At 35.9% G+C, this 20460-nt stretch overlaps 1 protein-coding gene across 4 annotated transcripts in view; it reads right to left on the bottom strand.

The window, feature by feature from the left end:
- The window catches only part of KMT2E (lysine methyltransferase 2E (inactive)), a 91059-nt gene extending 71148 nt beyond the window's left edge, over positions 1 to 19911 (bottom strand). For 2 of the 4 annotated variants that reach the window (XM_019958642.2, XM_019958646.2), the window contains exon 1: positions 19584 to 19911. The gene's annotated coding sequence lies outside the window, so the exon portion shown is untranslated. Of the gene's footprint in view, positions 70 to 530; positions 604 to 19583 lie in introns of all 4 variants that reach the window. The other 2 variants (XM_019958644.2, XM_019958643.2) reach the window with 2 other exon arrangements.
- Between the last annotated feature and the right edge of the window lie 549 nt (positions 19912 to 20460).

Raw genomic sequence — 20460 nt, 5'->3', positions numbered from 1 at the left:
CTTTTCCAGAAATGCACCTCTCTTCTAAAATCACAGAAGCTCATCCCCAGGATAAACACAGCATTACATCTGTAAAAGAACCACAGACGTTTGAGTTTGATTCAGCAGAGAAGATGATATCAGAATTTACTTACAAGAGGTCAGAAGGCAAGAGGTCATAGCTATTGAGATAATAAAAATGGCAAATATATCACTATATTCGTTAATATCAAAAACTACATAGCCAGAAAACTCACGCTGCTTAAAAATCCAGCTGGTACTTAAATCATAAATTCATTAGGGTCAAATCACTGTGTCTTCAAAAATAAGAAAAGACAAGACAATATAGTATACAGATGTAGAAAAGATGTGAGCTTATAACACAGGCATAACTAGAGAAAAACAATTCAACAATCGAAAAAACTACCACAAAGGTTTCATATCTTATCTGTGAGTCAAAAACCTGGTTTACCCAACTGGCAAGTTAAATACATACAAAATATATTGAGAATAAATGGTGGCCATTAAAGAAATAATATAAAAGGAAATACCATGAGATGTCTGGTAAATCTGAGGTCCAAGAAAGAATATAGGTCTTCACAAAACCTGCTATCCAGAATAGACCTAGAAACCAAGTGAACACAGGAGTGTTGAGCTATTTATTAATGGCATAAAAGTATATATAGTACTTCTAACATGGAACCTAAAACCAAAGGGATTCATAAAGACAGCAGCTAATTCTTAAAATGATAGATTTATTCTTCACTCTTTAATACAGATGAATGCAAACAGAAGCAAAGGAAACAATGCTAACTACCAAATCAAACTGGAAAGAAACTGGGAAGACAATATTACAAAGAATTTCCTGGTAGTCCAGTGGTTAGGACTCCGTGCCATCACTGCTGAGGGCATGTGCTCAATCCCTAGTCAGGGAACTACGATCCCAAAAGCTGTGTATCATGGACAAAACAACAAAAACAAATGAGAACAAAAAAATGAAACCACCCCACAGATTCAGCACAGTAAAGGCATCGATACCAAAACAAAAACAAGCAAAACCATAAAGTAGGAAAAATGAGATAAAAGGCAAGTAGGAAAAAGAATTACATTAGAAATGTCTATCAGAAAAACAGGAAAACTGAGGCTGTGACCACATTTAAAAGGCTCAGAAAACAAACAAAAAAAACACTGAAAAGATGAATATGATACCAAATAGGCAAAAAGGATGAAAATAAGGAAAATTGTTTTCCTAAAATTACAAATAAAGGGCCCAGCTCAATTTTAACACAATCTCTTTGAGGTAAGGGTCACTTATTATTACCTTTCAGTCCTTAATAACACCTTACATACACAGAACTCAATAAATATGTAAAATTAGATCCATGTTGGACACTTTGAACATGTAACACTAAGAGAATAAGTGGGTGAATTTTGGGCCCAATTACTAATAGAAAGGAAACAAAGAAACTTGCAAGAAATTATGAGGCCACATAACTAAGATTTCCTTATAAATGAGAAGTTAAACTGTCTTCATTATTCATATAAGATTTTAAGTTTATTTACATCTATTGACTGAGGTATAATAAAAAAGAATACTAGTTGATCAAAATCTATTACCAAGTTACTACCTATGAAACTCTGGGCACCTCATTTCACTATTGTGGGCTTCAACTATAAATGGAAGTAGGTTAGGCTGATGATCTTAGAGTTTAAATTTTAGTCTTAAGTACATTAACAGATAATTCCTGATAATCAAAATGACAGATACATATCAGATTCTAAAAACCTACAAAAAAAAAAATAGAATCAATTATATATTTCTCCAACTGGGTTAATGTATCAGTACAGTGCTCCACAAGCACTCATATGCCCTGAAAACAGGTTATAATAATGATATAATGATACAAACAATGATAAATACTGAGTGCTTTCAATGCTTAATCCTCACAATGAGCCAATGGCATAGGTACATTTATTATCCCCATTTTACAGATAAGGCAGAGACGCTGAACTTATCCAAAGTTCCACAGATAATAAATTAGAAGAATCAATTTTGAACCCTAATGGTGTGACCCTAGAACCTACACACTAGTTTCCCTGAAATTAAAATTTCCCAGATGACTGGTAAAATAAATAACCTAGAATTTACAGCTAGAGGGAGAGACACTGACAACTGCCTCTCTCAAGAAGAAGAGAAATTAAATAACTACGTAAGTGTTTCACTGAAGAACATCCGGACTATACATTTATTCTGGCTCATTAAATAACAGTTAACAAAATCTACTTAGCTTCCCTCCCCCCCCACGAACCTCATCTACTTCATAAACTTACACCTATCCCACAACAATGCATTAAAACACTATGAAATATTAGTAAACAAACACAGGCTCAAAGCCTAAAATTTGTGTTAAAAAGAGTATTTTAGTGACAGTACAAAGCATACACAAGAAGGATGAAAATATTCAAACTGCCTATTATTTTCAGGAGCAAACACATGCCTTGCTAGTGGGTTGAAAGCAACCCAAAAGTTAAGGAAACCAGGATCCAAATCTGAGATTACTCCTGGTGCCTCAGTGGAAAAGAATCCGCCTGCAACCTGCTCCAGTATCCATGCCTGGGAAGAATGGAGAGAGGAGAGGGTGGGCTATACAGTCTCTTTGGGGTCACAAAGAGTCGGACATGACTTAGTCACTAAACAGCAACAATGCATACCTAAGTATACTCATTTCCTTATACAAAACTATATTAAGCAAAGACCACCTATCTAACCAGTTGAATTTTAACTTGTCTCCTTTGATAACAATTTTGTTCCTAGAGATAAAAAATTTCATCAATTCAACTTGCACTATGATAGTTTTGGCGCAAATAAACTCTTCATTTAGAAAAATCTTTCTTCTGGTAGTCAGGATTAATGCAGATGGGCCTACTTGAAAAATGGAAACCTATATATAAAATTCAGTGTTCAAAAAGCACAGTTTCTGTTTCTATTTGAGAGTTCCACAGAGTTTCACTATATATTTTAGTACTAAATTCAGTATCAAATTAGCAATGCTTTAGTTTTCATACTCTGCCACTTATTAATAATGGTTACTTATTCTCTTGAAGCATTAGCTTCTCATCTGAAAATAGAAATAATCACAGAACATATTTCTGAATTGTTTCAAGGATTCTGTGTGGCATTCAGTTAAGTATAAGCTATGATTACCAGATAATATTTCTAGGAATTAAATATTTAGAGAAAGTCTTTAGAAGATGAGTATTGGACCATATGGCATATGTGGAAGCTAAAATATGATACAAATGACCTTATTTACAAAACAGGAACAGACTCACAGACATAAATTTAGGGGAGATGGGAAAGGAATAAATTCAGAGTTTGGGATTAGCAGATACAACTTACTGTACATAAAATAAACAACAGGGTCCTACTGTATAGCACAGGGAACTATACTCAGAATCTTATAATAAACCATGATGATAATTTAAAAAAAAATATTGTAGAACAATTCTCAGCTATTATACAAAAGTCAATTAAGGAATTTTTTATTAAGAATTTCTGATCTATTCTAGAGTCCATTTTTGTCAGTAAAGGAGAAAGGATGCTTCTGGTAACAAACTGCAAATTTAGAGAATGTGACAGAAGTACTTGCACTTAAAAAGCCAACAGCCAAACCTCTTTATTACAAACTCTAAACATACTGTTTCAATTATTTTCTTAAAATAAAAACCTGTACAGCCTAATGGTTAAAATAACTAAGTCATCTGGCCCTTGAAATCCTTTGTACAAAATTTTTGTCAAAACAAGACTGGCTTTAATAAGATTAAATTCTTTAAAGAATAAGCCAATACCAGCCCTCATGATACTTCCCAACAAGCACCAGACCATCCCTATAGTTAAGAACGAGGCACTTTTTCAAATCAGCTATTTGGCAGTACTCCACGATAGCTCACCTTGCAACCCAGTTTACCTTATCTTTAGCTCACTAGAGATTCAAAGAGCTCAAAAAAAAAACAAAAAAAACACAGCAACATGAATACAAAGAGTGAGCCCTAATGTAAATTTTGGTTGTTAATGATGTGCCAATGTTGGTTCACAGAATGTAACAAATATACTATAATGATGAGAAATGTTGATAGTGAATATGATATACTGAACTGTCTGGGGTACCACTCTTTCTAACAAGGTCTGGAGAAGCTATTCTAAACACCAGTTCTTCAACCTGTCGAACTACTACTGGTATACTTCTCTATTACCACCCTAAAACAACCTTGAATTAAAATAATTTCAATACTATCCAGTTTTTTAATGCATGCTATTACTTTAAAAGTGTTCATCATTCCTTAAAGTGTTGGATATCGCTAAACTCTAATGTAAAATCTAGTAAAATTTAGCCTTTATGCAATTCAGTGATTAGCATCTGGTTAATCTCCGGGTATAAATGTACAGCTTCTGTTTCTACACACACACAAACTATTCTCAGAATGAGTTTAGTCTTTGTTCATACTCCAGTATGTAAGTAACAAAAGTATTTCATTCTAAACTGTTACCTAATCCCACTTTCTACTTGCCATGTGGCCCATGACTTTAGAATGCACTGCTTGATATACAAACACAAAAGAAAAATAAATCTTCAAATTTAAGAATCACATCTTCCCAATTTCTTAATATCTTATTTTTATGTACAAAAGTAATGAGTACTATACTCATTACCACATGCTTTCAATGGGTTCTAAACCTTCCTTAAGTTAGAAAAAAAACACTGTTATTTACAACAGTAGTTTTAAAACTGTGCGCCCAATAGTCCTAACAGAGCTGGGGATTGAGATAATAAAAGAAAACAGGAAAGCAAACGAAAGAAAATGAGAGACAATACGTTCTGTAGATTTAAAAGGAAAAGTCTGAAGCTGCATGTTCTATGTGGTAGCTACAAAATGGGAAAATAACATTAACACTACTTAGCAATATAAAGGAATGGACTACAGATACATGCAACAACTTGGATGAATCTCAAAGAAACTGTGCTGATTTAAAAAAAAAAGTCAACCCCCAAAATGTCACACATACTGTATAATTTCATTTATCTAACATTCTTGAATGACAAATTATAGAAATGGAGAACAGACTAGTGTGGCATTAATTCTAAGAGAGTAACACCAGGGATCCTTGCAGTGATAAAACGTCTTAACTGTGGTGGTGGAGATAGGAATGTACCTGTGATAAAAATGAAAAGAACCATATACACACACACAAGGACAAGTAAAATGGGATATCTGAACATAATGTGTGAATCAATGTCAATATGGTGCTCATACCTTACTATACACAGTTTTGCAAGAGGTTACTACTGAGGGAAACCAGGGAAAAGACACACCGAATTTCTATGGTTTCTTACAACTGCATGTGAATCTACAATCACCTCAAAATTTAAAAATTTTGAAGTGACATTAAAATTGTGACCTTCAATTTTTGAGTACTGATAGAAACTTTCCTGCAAATAAATAAAACCTTACACAAAAATCTAATCATCTATTTTTATTCTAGGATAAAAGACAGTTTTAATCTCCTATGCTTTTCCCAATGATTGCCAGCGTCAACTTCAAGTGTTGTGTCAAGGAGGCTACAGCCACACACAAATGGGAAGTGGCCACAGTGATTAATGATACTTGCTAATGGGCACAGCAAACATTTTTACTTCATTATTTGCTAAGTCTGTGCTTAAATAGAGTGGCAGGGAAATGTCCCTGCCTGCACATCCTCCCACTTACCAGTTAAGTTTCATTAAAAACCTAAGAATTCCTGGAGAATAGTTTGAAAATCATTAGCTAAAAGGAAATACTAACTCAAAATGTGACATGAAAAACATATTTCATTGGTGAATTCTCTTATCCAAAGGCAAAAAACAAAAGCAGTCATAAAAAAAGTAGTATTAAGGTATAACAACTAAAAATCAAAATAATACAAATCCTGCATTTATCTTTAGTCTCTCAACCTATACAGACTATCAAGCAAGTTCATTCTCGCTTTTTTAGCCTACAAAAAGTATGTCATCAGGAAAGGGCATAGTTTTGACTGAAAAAAAGTTTGCAATAATTTTATTCTCTCATTCTTTATCCTACTCTCAAGCAAAACAATGTTCTCCCTCTTCATGATGAACTAAGTATTCCTTCTATCACTATTTTCAGTCATTTCTTTTAGACTGAGAATTGAATCCTCTCATTTCCCTATATAAAAACAATGTGCATCAAATCAAATTAACAGGATTTGAACAAATCTTTCTGATCCTACTGTCTACATTTTACTCTATTAGACTAGGCTAGCAGAATAACTTTCTAAGTAGTTGCTTTTATTCTGACTTGACCTTTAATAAAATCAGTGATTCTCAAACATATATCCACAAAGTGCCCCTTTTCATACACATGGAGTTAGGAGTTGAAAATAACAGATTTGTAGGCCTCACCCCAGAGATTCTGATTAAGTAGGTCTGGATGTGATCTTAAAATATATATATATATATAAAGGATCTGCTTCAGTGCTCTATTTTAGAACACTTGCTTAAATACTGAATATACTTCAAAGCCCACTCTAGTTCCCTAATTTTGCCCTCTTTAAAAAAGCATTTAAAAAAAAAGCCTAATAGCTCACAGTAATAACTGGTTCCTAATCTTGGCATTATCAGGTTACCTTGTTCCATTCTAATATTCCAATATATAAATCCACTGATTATGCCAGTCTTTTTGTGATTGTTGCGATAGCCTTGCTCATTCTTCTTCATTTCCCTGTATTTATATCAATCCCACCCAATAATAAAAATATTATTAAACCTTCCAGGATCCTTTAAGTACCAACGCTTCCTTGAAGTCTCAACTTCCCAACTTTGACATCTCTGCCACAACCTAGCTTTAAGTTTGTCAGCAGATCAACCTCCTGATCACTGTTTTCCTTATCTGTAAACAATAATGTGACTAGGTTAACTCAAAAAACTGTTACAGCTATAAGGTCTCTTACACACTAATCTCTTCCCTTCTTAACTTCCCAAAGAATATATTACTTACATTTTTTAACCACTGGTTTATATTCTGACACACTTTTAAGTGTTAGATATACAGATTATCTACTTCACTCTATAGCAAGAACTGAGATATTTATATCTGAGAGAGGGATCTAGCTCTCAAAGCTTAGAACAAAGTGGCTAAGACATCATCTAAGCTATTCTTTCTTTAAAAAAAAAAAAAATTATTTTTAAGTTTTTGGCTGTGCTGGGTCTTTGTTGCTGCGCGGGCTCTTGTCTAGTTATGCATGCTGGCTTCTCACCGCGATGGGTTCTCTTGTTTGGGAGCATGGGCTCTAGGGCACTCAGGCTTCAGTAGTTGCAGCACATGGGCTCAGCAGCTGCAGCTCCCGGGCTCTAGAGTACAGGCTTAGCAGTTGTGGCACTCAGGCTTACTTGCTCCTAGATATATGAGAGCTTCCCGGACCAGGGATCAAACCTGTCTCCTGCCTTGGCAGGCAGATTCTTATCCACTGAGCCACCAGGGAAGTCCCACCTAAGTTATTCTTGTTTAAACCACACTTTAACACATTTAATCCCTTCCTCCCCCTTTAGATAAACATATCTTAAAAACAAACAAAAAATCTGCCATTGAAGAATGTTAGTGATTGATTTCCATCTGGAAACATTTTTTTTTGGTTTTTTAATTGCTTCTTTTTTCTTTACTACTCGAAACTGTGGTTGTCCTCAATATTCCCCATTATTAGTCTCCAATCTTGGATTTAACCATTCATTTCTGATTCCCTATTCCTAGCCATCTACAGGTTGTATATTAATTCAAATACCTGCCATCACTGCAAAAACCAAACTTTCCAACAGAATCTTTTCACATTATCTTCTTCCATTCCATTATTTTTATTAGTATTCTATTCTCCCAGTTCTATTTTTAATCCTTCTTTTCTCTAGTCATTTTAGTCACCCAGTCTTTTGTGTCTCCCCAGTATTTCAGATTCACTCTTTCTCAATTTTCATGCCCACCTCCACCAATCATTGTCATCTGAATAATTTCCAACAATCAACAACCCTTGCAGCTTATCACCATCGATTTTAGTACTTTGTCTCCAAACAATAGAAGAAATCTTGAGTGTTAAGCATTCCCCCTCTCCACATCATGGCAACTATTCTGTTACTTCAAAACATAATAAATATAAATGCAAATTCATTCATTCAACATACTTATTGAGCATATATACTTTCTCAATACTATTCGATGTACTGGGGAATAAATAGTGTATAAAATTAAATTGCCCTTGAGACACCTGAAATGAGTTATGACAATCTAATTTAATCAATGGTATCTTAAGAGTAGTTTTCTCAAGTAACTGCCTTGGATTAATAATTTGTATATTCTCATTACCTTGTCAAGAACTAGTCTTCTTTAAGGATTAATGGAAAGCTATGATGATTTTCAAATGACTTAAAATTCTTGATCACTCTTTAGCTCTGTGACCCTCAGTCTCTCTACGTCTCTCATGAAAAATGGGTGAAAGATCTACATTGCAGAGTTGCTGCACAGAGAAAATAAGATACATAAATACACTGTAGATACTCATTTATGGACATTAGTGTTGTGCCTCTTAGAATTAAAGCCATCAAGTTTATATTTTCCAACTCAACGATAATTTAATTAATTCCAGTCAAAATTCTATTGAGTATCAAGGTCACTCAAATGGTGAAAAAACACATGAAAGAACAAATGATGGGACTACCTGGGGGTCCAGTGGCCAAGAATCTGACTACCAATGCCGGGGACAGGTGTTTAATCCCTGGTCTGGGAAGATTCCACATGCTGCAGAGCAACTAAACCCATGTGCTACAACTACTGATGCCCGCATGCCCTGGCACCCATGCTCTGCAATGAGAAGCCACTGCTATGAGAAGCCCACTCATTGCAACAGAGTAGCCCCCACTTGCTCCAACTAGAGAAAGCCTACATGCAACAATGAAGACCCAGTGCAGCAAAAAATAAGTTAAAAAAAATTTTTTTTAAACATCAAATTGATAAAAATAAATGGTCAAAGAAAATAAATACATGGTGAAACAGTTTAAAATAATTTACTATCAAAATCTTAAGTATAAAGTAAGAGTACTTTTGGGACTTATCTGGTAGTCCAGTGGTTAAGAATCTGCCTTCCAATGTAGGGGACTTGGGTTTGATCCCTCATCGGGGAAATAAGATCCCACATGCCACGGGCAACTAAGCCCACATGCAGCAAATATTGAAACCGAGCTCCATAACAAGAGAGCACCTGCCTGCCACAATGAAAGACCCCATGCCACAACTAAGACCCGATGCGGCCAAATAAGTGCATTTTTTAAAAAAAAGAGTACCTTACCTTCTAAGTATTTAACAACCAACAAAGTCAGCGAGAGAATGAATAAAAAAAGGGAAAATACTTTCCATGTTTAAACTGTTTACTTTTATGGAATTTTTCCCAGTCTTTTGATTCCAGAGCTTACAGTATTCAAAGATCAACTTCCTCTTCATACTTTAATATAAAAACAAAATCTAGAAATGGAAGACTAGAGTATTACAACTAGACAGTTGAAGCTCAAGAGAAAAAGTCGATGCATTTCACCCTCAAAAATGAATCATGACACTAACAGATCTAAATCTCTATCAGGAAAGCTTTTAGAGGCATATACTCACTGAGAAATTTTACAGTAAAGAGAAAAAAAAATCAAGAACAAAGCTGGTAGATATGAGTACTACAGTGACTAGTATTATATGCTAAAAGACAGGCTACGTCCACTTTTACTTTCAAATTTCACTGTAAAGATTTTTATGGAAAAGTACATATAAATCAAAAGTAATCCACATGTACTGAGCTGATCAGCCACTCTTATAAAAGTCATTTGAACATGGAGAAAGAAATTACTATGTAAAGTTGAGGACTGAACTAGAAATATTTTTCCCCAAATCCATAATGAACCACTTACTTTAGTACATAAGAAGCTTCTTTTAAGTTATAGTTTAGGCTATATATAAAAGCAGAACGTCTTTTAAAATCTCCATCACTCTAGATTAAATATCACACAGGCTGAAATTTGAAAACCACACAAACTGATCCCACGGACATTAGCCAACACAATCATCAGTTACTTTCCATAGGAAATATGTACAAGATCAGCAAGCCAAACTTAGTAGCTACCATGATACTTCCATACAGAGGGCATTCAATTCTTTGCCGTTAAATGAATCTAGTTTATAATATTATCAGAGATAGAAAGGTCCTTAAAAAAAAAAAAAGTAAAATTTAAATCTCTCAAGATAACAAGGTTTCTTGGACCTTAACATGTTAGTGTATCTGTTAAATTCCAGAATCTGTCATTTCATTTAGGAAGGGTCCTATAAACCCCACTGGACAAACCAGGGTCTAATTCTGAAAGAATATTTTTAGATCTCCAAGATACTAAGTAAAAAAATAAAGTTACAGAACACTGTAAGATCCATTCTTTTGGATTAAATATAGAGAAATATAGATTTATATATAAAAAAGTGTGCTGCGCTTAATTAGTTGCTCAAGTCATGTCTAACTCTGCAACCCCATGAACTGCAGTTCGCCAGCTCCTCTGTCCATGGTGATTCTCCAGGCAAGAATTCTGGAGTGGGTTGCCATGCCCTCCTTCAAGGGGACTTCCCAACCCCAGGTCTCGCACACAACAGGCAGACTCTTTACCAAGCGAGCCACCAGGGAAGCCACAGAACACTGGAGTGTGTAGCCTATCCCTTCTCCAGGGGATCTTCCCTATCCAGGAATCGAACCAGATCTCCTGCATTGCAGGCAGATTCTTTACCAGCTGAGCTACCAGGGAAATCCAGGGACTAGAAATTCATGAGTTCAAAGTCCATCATTTAACATAGAGAATAATGCAAGATTATATACAAATATATAATATAAACCTGTATTTTTAATTTAGGCTATCGTTCATCATTATTTTTGTGTCAAGCCAAAGTATTTTTTGAATATGGCTCTTATAATTTGAATCCTGGGTTCTCATTATTGCATAAACCGTATCTATAATGCATTATCCATGGTTTTTGGTTTTAGATTATTCCAAGGTAAGAAATGGAGCAATGTGAGACTTCCTTCTAGATTTGTATTATTTTTCCCCATAATCTTTTGTCTTACCAATACCTAACTTGACAATTTTCTTCAGCAATTAATTTGCCTTTATTAAGTTTTCCAAAGCATTTAACTAAGGTTTCGTCTAAACAGTTCTCTCTTCACATTCACTTATCTGATTCATGTAATATCTAACTAATATAAGCACAATACAATAAGCACTCCATGTAAATTATACATGTGGGCCCTGAGCCACAGTAAGATTATTTAAAGAAAAGATCTCACACATTAATTCTAACTCTAGATTCTTAACTTCAGTCAACATGGTGATATTTTACATGTCTACAATGGGGATTTGGGCCTAAAAGAAAATCTAATTCATCATGGGACTTGTTTTTGCACCTTTTCACTCTATACTTTTTTAAAAATAGGATAAGATTTGGTGATGCTACAAATAAACTTTCTCTTAATGCAGTTGTATACAATTGACTCAAATAAGTTTTAAACCAACAAAGTACCTCTAAAATGCTTCAAATCCACTGTATCATTTTACTAATTCTCACTATTCTGAAATATGATCATCTTAATTTTCTCAGAAGGGAATTTTAAGTTTTATAGAATTAAATCCCCACTCTGCAAATGTTTACAACACTTTCCTTCTCATAATCTCTCTGAAAATTTCCAAAGAAATTAATAATTTTCATTCAATATGTTATCCAGGACCTGAATCAGTATAACATTCAAATTATCATCCAAATTCATTACCAAGATTTTGCTATCACTGAAAGGAAATATGCCAAGTTGATAAAAGTGTCATCAAAATGTAATCAAAGTATAAATGTGTGTTTTTTCTGTTTCTTGTCCCTCTCTTGTCCTTCTGAACTTTTTGAGGAGTACATATTTCTTTCACTACAAGGTTCCAAAGATCATACACTGCTTCGTCCTAAGAGTTGTAGATGTTTGATGCTCTCCTGTATTACTATCTTACCAATGCCTTTTTAAAAAGTACTGGCATGTATATATGGAAAAGAAGAACCTGTCTCAATGTTTTCAGAAAAAAAATACTTTACTTGTAAAAAATTACACAAAGGAAGAATTTTTAAATGGAGGAAAAGAAACAGCACAATTAAAATAAGTATTTTCAGCCTTGCCTTAGAAATCAAATTGCTAGCATTAGGAGCAAATCATAAACTGTAACTCAAGGTTCATATAACAATAACTCTAAAAATTAAACAATGACATGGAACTACACCATTAAAAAAAAAAAAAAACTACCAATCTAAGTACTTAATTTTTATGTTCTGAATTTAAAATTAGACCAGATTCGAGAAACTATTTTAAATCCCATTTGTATGGAAAACTGTGCAGGAATCTGTCAATACTATCAAAATTACCTATACTTTTCTTCCTTAAAATTAATTTATTGTTGTGATTATGAAAGCAAATTATATGCATTACAGAAAAACCAAAAAGGAAAACTCCCATAATGCCAATTACCTTGAAACAAACCACAAACTAAAAACCTTGTGCAGTCACCAGAGTAAAAACTGCACTGCACTTAAATGTGCAGTCACCAGAGTAAAAACTTACTCAAGCAAGAATCATCAATAGATGCTAAATCTAGGAGAGGAAAGTCTGATGAGGAACAAAATATTTATACAATCTCAAAATATCTCTTTACAAATTACTTAATAATGGCAAAATGAGAAACAATTTACTATAAAATGGAGAAACTACTCAATACCTTAGCAAGCAATCAAAATGAACATACTAGTAGTGGGCAAACAAATATCAAGTACCTCCAGATAATAAAAACAAACACAACACTTATTACTTATCCAGTATTCCAGCCAAAAATGCAAAATCTGAATTTAATTATGAAGAATCCTTAGATAAACCCAAATTGAGGGGAACTGGATAAATAACTAGCCTGCCAATGTCATGACTAAATAAAAACTAAGGAACTCTTTTCCAAATTATTGGAGTCTAAAGAGATCTAAGAACTAAATGCAATCTATGATCCTGGATTGGCTATTGTATCAGAAAAAAAAAAATACTAATAAAGAGCATAATTGGGACTACTGATGAAAATGGAATATGGCCAAAAAGCTAGATAAAAGTATTACATCTCTGCTAATTTTCCTGAATTTAACACTCTGGTTACCTAAGAAGGGATGCTTGTTCTTACGAAATGCATACTTAAGTATTAAGGGCTCTAACAGGGCACAATGTATACAATATACTCCCAAATGTTTAAAAAACTTTCAGAGAAAACAATATAGTATATAGTGAAAAAAATGTTAAAAATCAGGGGATCTGGATGAAAGATATAAGGGCAAGTTTCGTACCATTCATGTAACTTGCCTGTTGCCTGTAAGTTTGACATTATTACAAATTAAAACAAAAATGAAAACCCTGGTTTTTCTGGGGAAATTGGTCAACATCCACATACATATTTATTTACATGCAATATAGCATTTTTAAATTAAGAAACAAAATCATCAGTTTGATAATATTTAGTTTTAGAAATCTTCCCAGATACATCTGGGTATCTGGGGGAAAGGCAGTTATTTTCAGATGAATTAGAGGTGTTTTTCTCTTGCCCTCCATCCAAGGAAACTATTCCCCACCCTACCCCCTACACACACACCATAAAAACTCAAACCACTACCATCTCCTTTACCCGTCACAGCTAATTAGAGGGATCAAGATGGAGAATACTGGCTCTCTGACACCTTGCCAATTCTTGTGAGGCCCAAATGCACTTTCTTCAAATAAGTTCTGTGAGATTTCCCTACAGCCTTATAACAAATCGTTTACTTCAGCTAGCTGGAGCTGATTTCTGTTCCTTACATCCAAACAAATCCTAAAACAGTAAGCTTTTGAGAAGTAGAAATAAATGGAACAAGGGAAACAGTAGCTACTCAAATTAATCTTTTGTCTGTGCTTCAAAAATAGTGTTTAGGTGGAAGTTTAAAGCCAAGATGTAATAAGGCCCTGTCAAATTCAACCAATTATGCAGCTTCATTTAAGGAGAAATGCAAACAATTCCAAAAGAAACAATCTTACTTTCAAACTCACTTTCTCAAGAAGAGTTACTATGTATCAGACTAACCTCAGACTTGCCCCCAACTCCATCAATTTATGGCTACTGAAGTAAAGTCCTAACCATTCAAATCTCTCACATCAAGAGAGTCTTTTGCCACATGATTAAAGATGAAATGAGCTTTCAAATTCTATAAAGTTGTCTCTCTTTAAGTGACATACAAAATATGAGGAATACAAAAGATCTCTCTGTAAAATCAAAAATAGAAACTATCACCTCATTAATCTGTGGGGGAAAAAAAAAATTAGAAGGGTGTATCTTTCTCATATAAGTCTCCTGACAGACCAAACAGTAAGAAAAATGGAAAACATATTATTAAACTTATTTAACCCTAAAGTTTAAATTATTTAAATTAATTTATCATAGTAAATTCTATTTAAGCCTTTAAATAAAAATTACATTTTAAATATCTTTTGAGAATAAAAGTCAACATAAATCTTTAAGTTTTTTTTTTTTTTTTTTTTAATTTCTGGTCTCAGATAAAATGTTAGATAACTATGTAAACTTGAAATTATAAATACCACAATCCAAAACTAACTCAATCTCACTGTTTTATTATATATTTAGCTTCTGCCACAGGCTCAGACCTTAGATGCTGCACCCATGTTGGTTATAACACAGGTATGATTACTCAATATTATCTTTCTCAATAATAAGCCTCAGAACCAAAAATGTTTGTTTGTTTGGATTAGTTCTAAATTGAGCAATCTAAGAGTTGCTAGAAAATTATAATCTTCTCCAGTTGTATAAATAAAGAAAGAAAGCTGTACTTATTTTGCTTCTCATGTTAAACCCAGATTTCACATTTGAGATAGTTTTAAAATGCAAAAACAAACATTTTAATTTAAAATTATGGATGTGTAATTATTTATCCACTAAATTATAAATCAATTATTTATTCATTAAAAGGCATAATGCCTGTTTTGATGACATCTTAATGCAACACATCAAAAACAAATTCTGTGACTGACCTGTTGCATGGAAAATATTCAATACCCCCAAAAGCTTAAACAATTCTGGTAAATAACCCAATGACATCTGATAAGGGTGTACATTTTACCTAACAATAAAATACGGCTTTCCAGTTTAAATAAAATTTGACTTATAAGCCGTCCACAAGAATTCATTTCAAATCAAAAGAAATACAAGTGAAATACAAGACTGACTACCTTCTTTATAGTTTTGAACCACAAATACTGCTCTTCATATTGTTAGGTAACAAAAATATTTTAAAGAAAAAATGAGGCTCCTCCCAACATTATTACAAAAGAGGCAGTTCAAAAAAAAAAGGGGGGGGGGATCCACTCCAATTTTAAACCCAGCCTACAAACTGAATAAAATTTACACGGCAATATCTCAAATAGTATCTGTCTTGTTACTCTGCCAATCAACACAAAAAACTTTATCACAAAATAAAAATAATGTTATACTCAATATTAAAAAGTCTCGCAGAATACAAATATTTAACATTTATTCTAATACATGCAAGGAATGTCCCTGATCACTCTGAATATGTGAGATGTAAACATATTCACTTAAACAAAAGCTTTAAACTGAACAAACAAATGAGCACCTACTATCTGCTAAGAATGACTCCCTTGGATACAGACACTATTATATATTATTAAAATATTTTTTAAAAATAAACATTTCTTAAGATTCCATACTACTATTCTTTAAGGCAGTTTTTTGATAGCTCTTCAAAGTTCTGTGATTTTATACAATACTTTAAACACACAGTGATAGTACACATTTTATGTCCCAGCAATAATTTCCAGAAAAGAGCTATTAGAATAATACACTTTAAAAAATAAAACCATACACTTCTTTAGGAGTTTGATGCATTAAAAAGGGTATACTATTCTTAGAAATCAACTTAATAAATTACAATTCCATTAAGACCACCATGGTATGTATTGAGAAGAGTTTTTCCTAACTTATTAATTGGCTTTTTGCCTCACTTTTTCATTTTTGGAGTCAAGAATTCATAGGGTTAACTGTGGTATATAGGGTAAAAATTCTCTGGCTGGAAGCTGTGAGGAAAATAGACAAGGCAAAATTGTAGAAGAGTTATCAGAGAGACCTAAAGAGTTGAAGAGAAATGAGATGCCCTGTAAAGGTTCTAAACTTAAATTGATATCAAAGGGATCCTATAACTTATCCTGACAACAAAAAAGAAACATGATCAAAACATAGTCTCTAAAAATAAAACTTGCTCTCCAATTATGTTATGATTTTCTACAGATCCATTTAAACAGATAAACAACTAATCCCTCAAACTTGGCCACCTTAAGAACAAAGACCATTTGACTAGCTTTGCCCCAAGGGCCAAATGTTTCAAAACTCCCTGTGAACAAAAATCATGCCTCACCTTTTAATAAATTTGCCTTAACAATCCAAAATACACAGTCAACTGGAGTACACAAGAATCAAAAGCAAACATCTACAACCATGTTTTTTATAAAGGGTAATATACAAACAAATAAAAAGCCAGACTCATTTTATAGAGACCAAAAACATATCAAAAGAAAACAAAAAGAAACAAACCCCAAAGCAATGAAACAGGCCAGTATGAAGAAAGCTCATACAAGTGAAGGCATCTTTTCTCATAATCTCCAACTCTGTATTGTTTCTTTGAAGCCAAATAAATCCAAATGCCTTATATGTCTAGACTTGATCAAGGTCAAGATCAACAAAAACACAGGTATAGACAGCATTCCCTCCTATGACTACATAAACCAAGTTTTCCTAGGAGTATACTTATTTCCTACATTAGGTAATAAGTTTAAAGTACCAACCCTCTGATCTTAACCCACAGATCTTAATCACCTAAGTCTATAAACGCGCAATCTTTACACAGCAGTTGAGGATCTGAATGAAATGCTCACTGAGAACATAATACAAATGAATAATGACCCCAAATCCCTACACAAACTCTCCCACTACCCACCAACATTTCATCTTAAAACATTTCAAAGATTTTAAGCAAGGCAGTGTGTTCCGTCTTCCATGATGAAACTCCCTAAGCTAGTAATTTCTACTATTTTGTAAATTAGAAATTATCAGTCTACTTCACACGAGCTTCATAAATCTCTTATCCCACTCTAAATATTTTAGAGCAGAATTTATGATGGAATAAGAGAATCATTAGATAGTGGACACTCTCCAACCTCTTTAAGTAGTACTGGACTGAAAGGCACTCATCTTCCAGTTGCTCCACAATCAGAACAGTCATTAAATACCATTAATGACCCACTCATATCTCACTGCTTACTTCAGGCCAAAAAAGATCACCCTCCCACTAGACAGATGAATTCTAATCATTCACACTTGTAAAGTTAAGTGACATCATTTCATTTTCTGCCCAGATTCAAGGCCTTATTATGATATGACTTTTATTTAAAGTCCCACTAAAACAGACTAAAGTTCACATCCCATAGCCAGTAAATAAATGGACATGTTTGGCAAGGAACAATATCAAGAGCTAGAGCTTTACTTTTTTACTTACATAATTGTGACAATATGTTATAAGACAATTACAGGGCAGCAAAGCACAGAGCTCTACTTTATCAAATACACAATCAACTTACAAAATTCCTAAGCAACGCTTAAATATATGGGGAAAATGGATGCAAAATTTAATAGTAGGAAGAACAAGCACCTCCACACCCAGTGAAGTAACAGGTTTAGGCTTGTTTGTACAGCTCCCTAAAAATTAATTTGAAAGAGTACAAAAAACCAAAATTCACAAAATTGGTCAAAGGTTGAATGAGACACGTTCTACTGTAGATTAAAACATCGATTCTTACAGAATAGGCTGTACTTGCACACTTACTAAATATTTTAATTTACTTTAGCTTATTGAACGAAAAACGCTTGGATTAAACCAAACAAAAACTATTATTTGCCCCCTAATAATTTTTTTATATGTAAGAGCACCTGACCTCACTGCTGAAATTTCTAATAAAAACACCTGAGTGCTTTTTAGTTTTTGAAACGTGGTGTCATTTTACTTGCCTCTCAGGAAAAACCCGTAAAACTAATCAACTAAAACACAGCATTTGCAATTTGCAGTAAAATCGACACATCTTTGTAAACGGTTTGGGGAGGTGAAAAAAGGCCCAGCCTCTTCATGTAAACATAATAAGCCTGTAATATGCTGCAGACAAACGCACTGCAAGGGGTGTGGAGGACCCGAGCTGATTAGATTACCACAACATCAGCCTGGGGCCGCCATTTTTAGAATCTGTAAAGGACAAAAGAGGGAAATTTCACTTTTTACTGGCCATCTAGGAGATTAAAGGAAAAACTGACTGTTTTCCAATTAGGTATTGATGTCTCCAGCCTAGAGCTGAATGCACTTCACTTAATTCTCTCCAAGGTCTCCAGAACTCCTAACACCTTATGTTATTCACATCTCTAAAAGGTGAGGAGAAACGGGCAAAACGGGGCTCTCTCTGAAGCTAACTCTAGCGATTCCCCCTTGACTTTAAACTGTATCGTTCGTAAAACACAGTCCAGCAAGAATGCATCTCTAAGGAGCTAAGGCCGATGGAAGAGAGCCCTCCGGATTGTTTGCTCTCTCCTCCTCCCCTGTTTAGCACAGTGAACCGTTTGTTTCTCTTCTGTGTCTGCTGCCACAGTGTTTGTGCCAATCCCTTGGTCAAAATCAGCTTTCCTGAAATGTGCCATATTGTGGCTTCTAAGCCTCCGCTACAGTAAAGGGCGACGATAATGCAAGCGGGGAGGGGGCGGGGGGCAGACTGAGACGGCTGGGTGCTGGGGTGACCACCTCAGGGGCGGGTTTACCCTCTCCCGGAGAGGATGAGGAGCTGACTTGTTCTCCCACAAAGGGATATACCCAAGGCGTTCTTGCCACCCCCTTCGTATTTACGAGAAAATTAAACCAGAGACTGCCAGGCGACAAATGGAAGCAGCAGAAGAAAATGGGGCCTATACGGGTTCCCAGCACCTGAACAAGATGCGGTAGAGGAAAGGGAGAGAGCTGGCAGCTCCTGGGACCACTTCGACACAAACCCTACTAACAACAGTCACAAACCTACCTCCTTACCCAAGCGGCTCTAACCCGCTGCCGGCGACGAGTGCGCCCCCTCCCTAACTCCCACTCTCAAGGGGGTTTAACTGCCAGTTTCCCCTTCCCCAACCCTAAAACCCGCCATAATACTCCCTTCCTAGGAACAAGGAGGAAAAAGGATATATTCAAATCAAACAAGCAACGTCTAGCCCCCGCCAAGACACCTGAGTCGACGTCGACTCCCCCACACCGTAAGGATAAAGATGAGAAAGCCCCCTCCCCCTGGAAACACACGTCCCTCCACCCAGCAAACCCCAGGAACTCCCAAGGAGACGTCAGGCACTGACCTGTGATGTTCACACACCAGACACCCGAACCCCGTTATTTGCTCGACCCCCAAGGAGTCTCTCCACACCTCCGCGGTCAGACGATCCCCCGACAGCAGCCACTGCAGACACAGGACCCGGCTCCACACACCCCCTCCCCAAACAGCAGCGCTCAGCCTCTTCGCCAGCAAACGAGGAGTAGGGGAGGGGGCACAGAGACAATCAACAGGAACGCAGAGGCTACGGCGAGGCTGCTCACAGTGTCTATACCCCCTCTATTTGCCGCTCCCGAACTCAGGTACAGTCTCCGACTCAGCCCCCTGCGCCCGCTCAGTGTCACTGCCTCTCGCTCTGGGAAAATGGCGGCTGACGGCGGCGGCCGCGGCGGCGGCGGCGGCGGCGGCGGCGGCAAGTGCACGGGGCCCGCCCGCCCCGCTCCGCAGGGGCAGAGGGGGAGGGGACGAAGCTGCCCGCCGCCATTTTGCTTATGGGCTGCCGCCCGCCGTTGCCTCTCCACGGAGGCTCGAAGACAGCCAACTGGAGGCAGAGCGGTCAACAGAATCTCCATCTATTTCACAACAGATGCATTCAACAATTCACCGAAGGTTTGGGAAAGTTTCGGTATTTGATGGGATTGGTTCTTTATCCCCTTTCCCTGAGTAGCCTTTAAGTCTGGATATCGGTGAGCTTGGGCGCGACACTACTGGGTGGAAGGATAACGATTGTAGGCCTTGGAAAGAGCCCCCCTCTCTCCCCGCAAGCACTTTCTCCCACTCCCAAAACCACCTCTGTCCTATTCTTTCCTCCTCCCCCCCCCCCCCAAGTCTGGCCTCCGGAGCGGGGTGAACTCGGTTAGGGTGTCACTCGACGCCCACTAGGGGCTGAGGCGGCTTCAGTG

This window comes from Bos indicus, chromosome 4, assembly GCF_029378745.1.
Source record: "Bos indicus isolate NIAB-ARS_2022 breed Sahiwal x Tharparkar chromosome 4, NIAB-ARS_B.indTharparkar_mat_pri_1.0, whole genome shotgun sequence".
Classification (NCBI taxonomy): domain Eukaryota; kingdom Metazoa; phylum Chordata; class Mammalia; order Artiodactyla; family Bovidae; genus Bos; species Bos indicus.
Note: the sequence above shows the minus strand (reverse complement) of the source record. Positions and strands in the feature narration are given on the sequence as shown.